At 43.8% G+C, this 13313-nt stretch overlaps 1 protein-coding gene across 2 annotated transcripts in view; it reads left to right on the forward strand.

The window, feature by feature from the left end:
- Positions 1-5046: 5046 nt before the first annotated feature.
- The window catches only part of NFYC (nuclear transcription factor Y subunit gamma), a 75766-nt gene continuing 67499 nt past the window's right edge, over positions 5047-13313 (forward strand). The window contains exon 1 of one of the 2 annotated variants that reach the window (XM_058679537.1): positions 5047-5260. The gene's annotated coding sequence lies outside the window, so the exon portion shown is untranslated. Of the gene's footprint in view, positions 5261-13002; positions 13022-13313 lie in introns of those variants that run through there. The other variant, XM_058679500.1, reaches the window with a different exon arrangement.

Raw genomic sequence — 13313 nt, forward strand, 5'->3', positions numbered from 1 at the left:
TCAAATAAACAAATAGAGCTGTAAGAGAAGAGAGAGAGAGAGAGAGAGAGAGAGAGAGAGAGAGAGAGAGAGAGAGAGAGAGAGACTGCAAAAGAGGCCTGATCTTAAATTCCTGTTGTGTTCCATGTCATTGGTTAGGAGCAGCCTACAAGAAGTAAGACTCAGGGTGAAGGGCAATGTATTTCACAGGTCAACAATTGGATTGTTGATGAGTTACAGTTCCCTGAGTCAGAGATCTTAAAGGTACATTCTCATGGCCACACTCCTCCCAGTCCAGGGCTATACAGGGATGAAGGATGATTCTATAATCTAACAAAGAGAAAAGCAAAAGTAGAGTGCCATTACTATGAAAGGAAAGGAGTATTAATCAGGCAAGACAACAAATGTTCTTCCTCTTGGCCTGAAAGTTATACTGAACATGCACTTTTTTATTCTCTACCCTGTCAACAGCTAATCAGTGACCAAGTCCTTTGAAATCCATGTTGGCTACATCACCTCTGCATTGATATGCTCTTCCTTTTACCTCCTTAAGACTGATGCTATTGGTGCTCTCATCATGTCTTGCCTGAACTGTTGTGGAACTCCAGCTGGCCATTCTGTACCTTATTTCCATCCTCCCCTCTCTCTCTCTCTTTTTTAAGACTTATTTTATTTTTATTACAAAGTCAGATTTACAGAGAGAAGGATAGATAGACAGGAAGTGGAGATGCCAGGATTAGAACCAGCGTCCATATGGGATCCCGGTGCGTTCAAGGCGAGGACCTTACCCACTAGGCCATGCCGCTGGGCCCCCATCCTCCTCTCTTTTTTCACATTGTCTCTGAATATAATTTTAATCATATCGCTCTCCTATGGAAACATTTTATACCACTGGTGGGATGTGAAATGGTGTAACTCCAATGGAAAACAATATAGATTATGTTATGTCATATGTCGTATATAAACTAAAATTGAAATGTGAATGGGGTGGTCACAGAATGTGGTTAAAAACTCGCATTTATTTTTAACATGTTGGCTGCTCAATACTATGCCAATTAATTCCATAACAATGTCAATTGTTGCTGATGGTATGTTAGTGCTTTTATTTGATCGGGATGATACTCTGCTGGCTCTGCCCTCAGACCAGAGAGGGTCTACCCAATAAATAGTTGGACTTGACTGGACTATAAGATGTTGGACTCTATGCTTGGCATATGCTTGTAAAGAGGGAATCTCAACTGAACTTGAACTATGGTTACGCAACAGGGTGGAGGAACCCACCATGGGGGGAGGGTGTGGGGAAGTGCGGGGAGAATTCCAGTTCCTATGAAATTACAACACAATGTAATTAATGAATAAATTTTTTAAAAAGATTTTATTATTATTGGAAAGCCGGATATACAGAGAGGAGGAGAGACAGAGAGGAAGATCTTCCATTTGATGTTTCACTCCCCAAGTGAGCCGCAACGGGCCGGTGCGTGCCGATCCAAAGCCGGGAACCAGGAACCTCTTCCGGGTCTCCCACGTGGGTGTTGGGTCCCAAAGCATTGGGCCATCCTCGACTGCTTTCCCAGGCCACAAGCAGGGAGCTGGATGGGAAGTGGAGCTGCCAGGATTAGAACCGGCGCCCATACGGGATCCCGGTGCATTCAAGGTGAGGACTTTTAGCCGCTAGGCCATGCCGCTGGGCCCTAATGAATAAATTTAATAAAAAAAAAAAGAAAACAATATAGAGGTTCTCCCAAATAATAAGGGTAGTAAAAATAATAAATATAAAATTATAATATGGCTCAATAATTTCATATCTAAGTATATACTAGGAGAGCAGAGTCCAACATAAATTTGTGTATCAAAACTTATAGAAACAACTCAGAGTAGCTGAAGGTGGAAATACCTCAATTGCCCATTGACATTAGCAAGCAAAATGATCTATACATACAGTAGAATATCATTCAGCCATAAAAAGAAATGAAACTGTTGCATATGCCACAATCTTGATAAACCTCAAAATATTATACTCAGTGAAATAAGCTAGACACAAAAGAACACACATTGGGCCAGTGTTGTGGCATAACCAGTGAAGCTGTCATTTGTGACACCAGCGTCCCACATGTGTGCCAGTTTGAGTCCCAGGTTCTCGGCATCTGCTTTGGCTTCTTGCTAGTGTGTCCGAGGAAGGCAACAGAAAATGGCCCAAGTACTTCAACTCTTGCCAACCATGTGGGAGACCCGGATGTGGTCCTAAGTTCCTAGCTTCAGCATGCCTCTGCTCTGGTTGTTGCAGTCATATGGGGAGCTGAACCTGTAAGTAGAGCTCACTCTCTTTCACCTTCTTTCAAATTAATAGATCTTATCAAGTAAATTATATGTTCTGTGTGGTTCTCCTACAAAGTAGCTAGAATAGTCAAAGCATAGGTACAAAGTAGAATGGTGATTAGCAGAGGCAGGGCTGTGGGGAATGCGAAGTCAGTGTTCCATGCACAAAGAGTCTCACTAGGGAATGATGACAAATTCTGCTGTTGAATACACCTAATGGCACTGGACTGTAGACTTACAATGAATAAAATTGGAGTGGGTGCTGTGACACAGTGGGTTAAACTGCTGTTTGGGGTGCTACTTCATTCTTCTAATTAAGCTTCCTAACACATCTGGGATGCAGCTGTGAGGATATTGTTGATCCAATTGCCTGTGTTCTTGCCATCCACATGGAAAACCCAGAGGGAGTTCCTGGCTCCTGGCTTCAGCCTGGCCTGCGCTTAGCTATTGTGGGCACTTGAGCAGTGAACCCAGTGTATTGAAGATTGTTTGCCTTCAAAGCAAACAAATCTTTCTAAAAATAGCAGGTGCAACCACTTGTAGTCCTGCACACCTTTCTTCTGGAGCCAAAACTGCAGAAGCAGTTCTCTTTGGGACATGCTGCTTTTGTGTCAGAAAAATATGAGAGAATCCTGGGATGGCTCATGCTGTTTCTACTCATATGAGGCTGATCAAAGTAAGGCCAAACTTGATAACATTAGAGTGAGGAGTAGAATTTCCAAAGAATAGGCCAGATAGAGTTCTAGAAAGGGAGGGGCAAAGAATATTGATGATGATAATATGATCCATAGCAAGGAATAGTATTTGATTTTGATGCATTAGTATGATTGTAACGTTGACTTTGAAATGCTTTAGTGCCACATTGTAAACTGCTGCCGTCCCAAGCCTCCTAGTGAATCCCCTACTGGGAGTGGGGGAGTTAACTGAAGTGAAGGATTAAGGACACAGAGGGTTGCCTCTAGGGCACAAGGCGCACTTTTTTGAAGGATTTTTTTTTTTTTTTACAAATTCACGTGAAAGGCATAATTATGGAGAGAGTAAGCCAGAAGCAGAGGCAGAGAATCGTCATTCTGTTGGCCACTTTCCAAATGACCACAATTACCACAGCTGGACCAGGCTGAGGCCAAGAACCACATGCTTCATCAGGATCTCTCCTGTGGGTGCAGAGGCACAAGCACTTGGGTCAGCTTTGCTGCTTTCCTAGGCACATTAGCAGGGAGCCGGATAGGACATGGAACTCAAACCTGAACCCATATGGAATGTTGATGCCACAGGAAGCAGCTTTACACATTATGCCACGTGTCAGTCACTCACAATATGGACTTCGAATATGTTTGATCAATGCTTGAGCACTATCTAGGCACTCCAACCTAGGTATGCTCATATAGGATGCCTGGGTTGCCAGCAGTCTTAGCTACTGAGTTTTTGAAAGATTTGTTTTTTTTAGAAAGGCAGATTTACAGAGAGAAGGGGAGACAGAAAGATCTTCCAGCTATTGGCTACAACAGCTAGAGATGAGCTGATCTGAAGCCAGGAACCTGGTCTCCCAACCAGGTGCAGGGTTCCAAGGCTTTGGGCCATTCTCCACTGCTTTCTCGGGGCACACACAAAGAGCTGGATAGGAAGTGGAGCACCTGGGACATGAACCAGCACCCATATGGGATGCTGATGTTTACAGGCAGAGAATTAGCCAGTTGAGACATAGTACCAGATACATTTTGAAAATACAATTACAAATGTTCTTCTATAAGAGCAACAGAGAGGAGATAAACATTTATGTTTGATCCACTGATTAAGTTCCTAAATGACCACAACATGCAAGGCTGGGCCAAAGCAAAGCCAGGAGCCAAGAACATCATTCTGGTTTCACACGTGGGTGGCCCATCTTCCCCTGCTTTCCCAGGCACATCAGCAGAGCTGGATCTGAAGCGGAGCAGCCAGAACGAAAATGGTGGTATGATAACGGATGCTGGCATCACCAGTGCTGGTTCATCCCGCTGAGCCACAACACTAGCTCCTCTGTTTTTACTGCGGAGAACCCACCCAACACAGCCCTCAAAAAGGTTCCAAGGTCATTTCTCACACTCGGGTTGACCATCACCTGGGGGCAGTCCTAGTCCTAGGCTTGCTAGCTAACGTGCTTCCTGTGGAAAATTCCATTCAATATTCATTTGATAAACACAGCTACGGACTTCAAGGTTATATGGGCTTGGTTTTGTCACTCATGGGTCTTTGATCAACCAACACGACCCTTTTGAGCTTCAGTTTTAGCAACTGCAAAACAGAATTAACACGAAGGCTTTTTGGACTAAGTGGCTTGAGGAGATCAAAGACACAAATTGTGGATAAATGGATGTTCAGGATACTTGCAGCTGTGGTTTCCAATCATCCTTGACGAATACTCTTTTTTTAATCCTTGGCTCAAATGAGAAAACAATAAGGTACTGTCTTTTACTCTGGAGTGCATCACTTAACAGCCTGGCATTCAGCACCCGCGTGTTATGAATTCTTGTTGCTGGTCGCTATCTTTAACGGCGTGCTGAATCCCAGTTTCACTTCTCCTCAGATAACAACACCGGTCTACATCTTTCCTAATACTCAAAGGTATGGGCACCGTAGCAGAGTCCCACAGTTTCAGAACACCAAGGCAGGATCGGTACACATCTCAGCTCCCACGCCGCTCCTCGCAGGCAGCCCTACCGAATTCTCGCGAGATTTGAGGCAACTCAGCTTCTGCGCACTAGAAGCTACAGAGAACCCTGGCGCCAAGGGAGGGGGAAGGGAGGGGGAGACGGTACAAACGGCGTGGCCGCCATCTTGTTTGTGCCCCCGCTTCGCGCGCGCTCCGTTCTCCGTGACGCACGCTTCCCCCTCCCCTCCGCTCTGCCCGGGCCTCTGCACTGCCCGACGCCGCAGGAGCGCGGCGGCGGCTCCTGCTTCTTCCCGGTACTCGTGAACGAGAGACGTGTGAGTGTGCGGCAGCTTTGGGTGGGCAGGCGGGAGGCGGGGGAGGCGGCCGCGGGGGGAGGGGCGGCGTTTCCCGCCTTGGGCTGAGGGCCTCCCTGCCCTCGCACGGCCACGGCGCGGCGGGCGTTCGGTCCGGCCCGCCCGCCGCCATGTTGTGTTGCCACCGGGCTCGCCGCCGTCGCCGAGCTCATAGAGTCCGTGCGGCTGGTCGGCCCGGCCCGCGGGCTTTCTCCCATTGGCGGAAGGCGACGGCGGGGGGGCTCGCTCGTGATTGGTCGGTGGCGGGCAGGCCGCGGACCTGGCACCTTATTGGTCGCGCCGGCTCCGGCCTCGGGGGTGATGGAGGAGTCGGAGGCTGCGGGGCCGCGCGCCTCTCGGCCTTGAGCGCGGGGGGCGGTGACCTCCACTGTGGCGCAGGCGTGGGGTGGAGGCTGCGGGCGAACTTGGGGCCCTGACGGAGGAGGGAGAGAGGAAGGCTCGGGGGGAATAGTCTGTGGCATGACCTGGGATTGGCATGGGGCGGGAGGATCTCCTGATTTCAGAGGGGTCCTGCCGGCTGCAGGAGAACCCAGGATGGGGTGCGGGTAAGCCCCTAAGGGAGACCCAGCCGTGGGACACCATAAACTCCCTGAGAGTGTCATCAAGATCCAGGGGTGTGGACTTGGAGTATAACCCAGTTTGAGAGTGACCTTGCAGTCCCTGTGTCTGAGTTCATCATACAGGAAGGGCATCGGGGCTTGTAAGCACATACTCAGTCGTTGGAATCCTATCATGGATCCTGCTGGAGAGAGTTTTTCGATTAAGGTCTGGAAGCCAAAGTTACTGATCCTGGGATGTATTGGGAGGAGCAGGTGGAGGTGTGTCCAGGTCTTGGAGGCACAGCCTAAGTAATGTCACATATAAGATAGACAAAGATACAGAGGGCATCTTGGGGAACGCGTTCAGATTTGCGAAGTATATGAAGAAAGCAATTATAGATTTCTGGATCCCAGAGCCATGCAGCTGTTCGGAAATGATTGTGTATGAAATGATTTACTCTGATCCATACTTGGCAGCTACATATTGAGTGGATGTTGTTGCATTGCTTTTTAAGAGGAAAAGAGCTAACTAGAGATTCTGGAGCTTGACTCATTTATTTCCTTTTATTTGTGTCTTAAAAATTAACCTGGGGCCATTCCCTGGAGTAGTATGTTAAACCTCTACCTGCTGTACAGGTATCCCATAAGGAAGCCATTTGGAGGAATGGCTTCCTGCACTTCCAGTCTAGCTCCCTGCTAATGTGTCTGGAAAAGCAGAGGAAGATGGCCCAAGTCCTTGAGCCCCTCACCTACGAGGGAGGCCCGGAAGAAGCTTTGGGCTCCTGATTTCAGATCAGCTCAGCTCTGGCTGTTGTAGTGTTTTGGGGAGTGAACCAGCAGATGGAAGATTCTCTCTCTTGCTCTGAATAAATATGCCTCTCAGGTAAAAATAAATGTTATAAAAAACCCAAAAACTAAATACATTTTCAAAAATGCACTCACGTTAGTATGTACCTTTTCCCCCAGTAAGCAGCTACAAATGAGAATAAATCAATGTGCAGCTTCTTGCCTCTCCTTAAGTAACAAGACTCACCAGCACTTTCTGGTTCATATTTCAAAAGGCTTTTGGTCTAATGTGTAGTTATTAGAGTCTACTTGAGGCAGGTACATTCCAGTTCTGCTGGATGTAGTGACTTGTATTGCTTCCCATTTTGCTTCTTGCAGTTTGGGAGCTTTGGAAACCCAAGTAGGTCATTTCTATATGTTAAGAACATCATGTGAGGCCTGCATTGTAGAACAGCACAGTAAGCTGCTGCGACACTGATATTCTGTATCAGGGTGCCACTTTAGTCTCAACCGCTATGTTGCCTATCCAGCTTCCATTTAATGGCCTGCAAGATGGCCCAAATACTTGTACCCCTGCTGCCCTTGTGGGAGACCGGGAAGGGGCTCCTGGCTCCTGGCTCCAGACTGTCCTAAGCCCCATTCTCTCACTGTTACCCTCTTCTCATTGTTTCTCGGTCACTCTACATTTCAGATAAATCTTTTCTCAGGAACTATATTAATGGGTGAATATAATTAATAAGAATTTGTTGTATTTCAGGGTTTTAGATCACAAAATTCTAATTATATACACTTTTGGTTCTTCAGGCAGGTATTTAAACCATACCCTCTTGGTTTCTATTGTTGAGAGGGAAGATTTACGAAATAGAATGCTGAAGTTTTTCTGAATTCAGGTAGTAATGGAAAAATATGTACAGAAATATTGAGTGTACGTTCTTCAGCATATTGCTGAGATAGTCTTTCAGTATGTATAAATAATTTAGGCTACACAGTGCATAACTAAGTATATCGTGTAAAGGCTGCACAATGAGGAACTCATTGTGTAAAGAGCTCATCCAGGGATTTCTTCAGGCATCACCAGTTCCCTAGGTCTTACCCAAAGCTCTAGAAAACTGTGATACTGATTCTGGAATGTGTCTGTACTCAATGATGTGTAGATGACAAAGTATTTGCAATTTCAGTTTTGCATGGATAACTCAAGTGAATTGGAAGTCTTAATTGTTTGTGTCTAGGCGTGGTTAGGTGAAGTTCCACACCCTCTTTATTTGCAATAACGTTGCAGTGGGGAAGATAGAGGCAAGGCTACAGGTGAAAAATAAGGCTTGCTCTGTGTTTTGTACATTAATTATACCAGATCCCTTGGGTTCAGTTGTAAACCAAATACAAAGAATGTTATAACACCTGTTGCTTAGTTTCTTTTTAAAAAATGTTTAAGCAGAGCACCTGAGTGCCTGTGATGGCCAAGGGTGAAGCAAAAAAACAAAAACAAAAACAAAAACAAAACCCAAAAAACCTATGGGAACTAGATCCAGTTCTCTTACCTGGGATTCAGGGACTCAATTACTTGAGCCATCATCTGCTGCCTCCTAGCGCCTGCATTGTCAGGGAGCTGGAACTGGGAATTAGAGCTGCCATCTTAACCCAGGTTCTTTTTTAGTAAGTCCAGAAAAGGTCACAGAAACAAGCACATATGAATGTATACATGCTTTTTATTCACTAGATATTATTACTTGCGCAGCTTGCTCTTCAGCATCTGTGGCTACTTGTTATGTGTGCTGTGTCTTGATATTGTCTGGACTTGACCATCCTAGAAATCCTGAACTCTCTGGAAGTTTGGGTTTTTGTTAAAAACTTGTGAACTCCAACTTTGTTTTCTGAGCAGAAGTTATACCAATTCTGTATGGGTTATGTCCATGTCATCTTATTTTTTAAATTTTGTATCAACTATCCTATTAAAGCTTACATATTTTTCATGTGGTCAAAACTGATTCATAGAAGATGTGAAATACATTTATCCTCATCTTATTTGCAGAGAAGTGGAAGCAAAGTGAAAAAGAAGGGCCATACTAGATGTCATTTTAAACAATTTTGAAATTATGAATTTCTTTTAGTTTGGAGATCTTAAGCCACTAAAGATCTATGAATTCAACTTAGATAAAAAATATGGTTACTGCCTTTTATTGGCTGCTTACACTGTACCAGCCAGAATGCAGATGTGTTTCATATATTATCCTCACATAACATGAGGTAGATATTATTATCTCCCTCAATGTGAGAAAACCAAACAGTTAAGTAATTCCATGGAGCTCTCACAGGCAGAAAGTGGGAAGACCAAGATTTCATATGCAGGTTTGTAGCTCTTTAATTCCTACATAATTTGTCGAGTCCTTGCTCTTAAACACTGTCTTATCTTGACAACATGGAATATTGTGGAGAAAGGAAAATCCTTGCATCTTTGCTCAAGAAGTAACTTTCAGGTCTTTTGGGAACGTCCTTGAGAATGTCCTTTAGCTGTACAAATACAGAGCCAAGTCTAGCAGATGCATTCACTGGACAGCTTTGCCTCTCACGGAAACATGCAGTTGATGCACTTTAAGTGACAAGTTTCCTTCATTCTCAGAAGGGAGAACGGCAGAGGACATTATTAGGGTGAGAGATGACCTTCCAGTTTATTTCAGCCTCAGGCATACAACCTTTAGAGAACATTTCTTAGCCAGCAAGTTGTTCTTTTCCACTCCCTTTCTTAGAGGAAATTGATTGTGAATTGTCTGATGTCTTACAGTCTCTTTTTTCATTTTGTTTATTTAGTTTTTCATGCGGGTACTGTGACAAACTAGGAATGTTAGAGATCATTTTCATGTTTTTCCCACAGAGGTTGAAAGCACCCCACATAATTTAAGGAGGAGGAAGTGGATTTAAAAAATTTTGACCATAGAGTGCCTTGGGTAGGAGGCAGTGTGGTTGCTGGTTTTGGATTCAGACCCATGAAAGAATTCCGTCTCTGGGAGGAAACTGAGCGTTGCCTATATGTGTGTCTTGGAGCAGGTTCTTAACATGTCTGAGACTTCATTTCTTCCTCTGGAAAGTATCACTAACTTTTAGAGGTAACATTGAGAAACGAAATGTTACAGCATAAGGTGCCTGTCACCTAATGGAACTTAATCAGTAAGAGAACACATCATTTTCTAAAACAGCATAAAATGTGCCTTGGCAGCCAGTTAGAGCGTCCCTGATGAAGAGGCCTTTTGTAATTATCTGCTCTGTTATGTACAATAAGAGTTCCATGTGGAGAGCAGCCATGTGATAGGAAAGAAAGAACCTAATTTAGTTGTGCTGTGTGGCTTGGGAGCTGATTTTCAGTGGGCCACTGTGAGGTCAGTCCTAAAGTTCCGTTTCAGTGAAAAATTGTCTCCTGGTCCCTGTTAATCCCCAAGTGCTGAGTGCTAATGATTCTGATGAGATGGAAACTTCTTGTATTTGTCAAATTGCAGTGATTATTAAAATCAGAACAGTGAGTGGTGTTCTTTATGCAGAAGGACAGAATTGCATTATAGTGATTTTTAGTTTTTCTAATTATAGAAATTGTCAGTTAAAGTAGGGTGGTTAGTTTGATTGATAGTTATGGGGTGACATTTTCTTTGAAGCAAGAAGGAAGACAACATTGTGGAATGGTTCAGGGAAAAAACCTCTCTGCCTGCAGAATTTTTTGCCAGGTTGCAAGATTCACTGCACCTTCCCACGCTTCTCTGTGTTTTAGCAGAGATGTGCCTGATAACAAGGAGACAACATCTGTCCTTTTTAATATGAGGATTATAGTTTTGATTTTGGTTTATTTTCCCATCTGCACAGCGATTACTTATAAATCCTGTCTCTTTTCTTTTACATAGCGAAAACTTTCTAATACATAATTCTGGATGAAGTTCAGAGAGATGAATTGTAGTCTCATTTTTGCATATAAATAGTTCCATTAGAATAGGTTTATTTTTTATTAGAAAAGTTTTAATTTTTAGTTTGAACAGATTTATTTATTCATTTGAAAGGTGATGTTACAAAAGGAGAGAGACAGACAGATCTTCCACCTGCTGGTTTACTGTGCAAATGGCCAAGCAGCTGGGACTTGGCCAGGCCCGAGCCAGGACCCTGGCACTCCATGCACGTCTCCCACATAGGTTTCAGGAGCCCAAGTTCTTGGGCCATTCCCACTACCTTCTCTGGCACAGTGTGGGAGTTGGATTGGAAGCGGAGCAGCTGAAGCTCTAACATGTTGACATAGAGGCCGATGTGCATCTTAATCTGTGGTAATGTAACACCAGCCATAGTAGAATAAGTTTAAAGATTCAAATTCCACGTTCAAGGAATATAAAGTATCCTATTTATTTAAATTTTATTTGGACTTCCCAGCTGGTTTCTTAGCCACTAGGTCAAATGCCCACTTACTCAGTATGTTCCATTTTTTGGAAAAGATTTGCCTATTTATTTGCTTATTTATTTATGTCCTTTTGTTTGAAAGACCAAGTTACAGAGAGAAAAGGAGAGATACAGAGAGATCTTCTATCCTTTAGTTTACTCCCCAGTGGCTGGGCCTGTATGAAGCCTGGAGTTTGTTCTGGGTCTCTCACATGGGTGCAGGGACCCAAGCACTTGGGTTGTCATCTTCCACTGCTTTCCCAGATACATTGGCAGGGAGTGGGATCAGAATGGGTCAGCCATGCCTCACACTGGCATCCCTTTTGGAAGAATCTAAGAATCTAAGCCTGTTATGCCGTGGCACTGACTCCAGTATGCCCCATTTAAAGTCAGTAGTGTTTGTATTTGTATATCCTTAAAAATTACATTGAAGAATTTCTCTATCCCTAAATATATTAATGGGTATGATCTTGAACAGTGCTTCAATAAGAGTAAAGGGATAACTAATAGGAAACAATATTAGGGTATATTTTGTATCATGAAATTGGTTTAAATCTCTGAGTTACTGAACATTTTAACAATTCCTAATTACTGTTATTCCTAGTCTCAAGAACTGCATATTATAAGAAATGAGATTCTTTAGCTAGTGTTAAAAATGTACACTTATATCTCCTCCATACTAGCATGACTTTGACTTTTTTTTTCTTAAGATTTATTGATTTTTATTGGAAAGGCAGAGTTAGAGAGAGGAAAGACAGAAAGATCTTCCATCTGCTGATTCACTCCCCAAATAGTCACAGTAGCTGGAGCTGAGCCATCTGATCTGAAGCCAGAAGCCAGGAGATTCTTCTGGGTCTGCTACATGGATGCAGGGTCCCAAGATTTTGGTCCATCCTCTGCTGCTTTTCCAGGCCACAAGCAGGGAAGTGAAGTAGCTGGGCCATAAACTGAGACCATGTGGGATCCTAGCACTTGGAGGTGAAGGATTTTCTTTTTTTTTTTTTTTTTTTTTTAAAGATTTTATTATTATTATTGGAAAGCCGGATATACAGAGAGGAGGAGAGACAGAGAGGAAGATCTTCCATCCGATGTTTCACTCCCCAAGTGAGCCACAACGGGCCGGTACGCGCCAATCCGATGCCGGGACCAGGAACCTCTTCCGGGTCTCCCACGCGGGTGCAGGGTCCCAAAGCTTTGGGCCGTCCTCAACTGCTTTCCCAGGCCACAAGCAGGGAGCTGGATGGGAAGTGGAGCTGCCGGGATTAGAACCGGCGTCCATATGGGATCCCGGGGCTTTCAAGGCAAGGACTTTAGCCGCTAGGCCACGCCGCTGGGCCCAGGAGGTGAAGGATTTTCCAATTGAGCCACTGCAGCTGCCCTAATCTTTCCATTTTCAAATAGAAAAGAGAAAGGACTAATTAAAGTAGCTTATACTAGCTGCCTGGTGAAACATCATTGTCATTTTTAAATGTCTTAAAAATTATTATTGTACCCTGAAGGTAAGTAGGACAGAATTTGCTTAAATGGTAAAGTTGGGACCTTTTTAAGAGGTCAAAGCATGTTTGGTCGGCAGTAATTTAGGAGGCAGAGGATTGCTAATTACGATGATAGTTGATGTCATTTTCATTAGTACTGAGTTTAAAAGGAAGACGCAGTAAAGTGAGTAAAACTAACTGCTTGGGAATGTTGTCAAGAACAAAGCTGCCTGTAGTCTTCTTTCCAGCTCACTAAAATGTGTAAGTTGCCTTAGAGCAGTATTTCCCAAGCGATTCCATTGATCGTTAGTTCTTTGTAATGCTACAGAATTTCTTTGGGGTTGAGAGAGGGATCCTTGATAAAGTAGTGTTCAAATTGAAATGGATTTCTTTATTGTAGAATTGTTGTTCAGAGTTTTTGCTCTTGTGGGTCTGTGCCCCATCAAGATGGAGTATGCATTGTGCAGTGTTACTTGAACTGACTTGACCCTGGAACCCCATTTGTGAGACCATCTGGTAAGCATTTTACATCATGGCTGTTATATAGCAGAGCCCAGTGGAATAGTTCTAGTGTGATCCATGAGCAAAATGTGCATCATATTGTATAGAATAGCTTAGCCAGTAGTAAGAACTTTCCCTAAGGGAAAGATATACCACCACCCCCTGCCAGTTTTCTTCCTTTTAAAAAAAGAGTTATTTATTTGCTTATATATGTAATTGAGAGAGAGAAAAAGAAAAAAAAGGGAACTTCCATATATTGGTTCAGTCTCCAAATGGGAAACAGCTGGGCTTGGATTAGGCTCTCAAG

Source organism: Ochotona princeps, chromosome 2, assembly GCF_030435755.1.
Source record: "Ochotona princeps isolate mOchPri1 chromosome 2, mOchPri1.hap1, whole genome shotgun sequence".
Classification (NCBI taxonomy): domain Eukaryota; kingdom Metazoa; phylum Chordata; class Mammalia; order Lagomorpha; family Ochotonidae; genus Ochotona; species Ochotona princeps.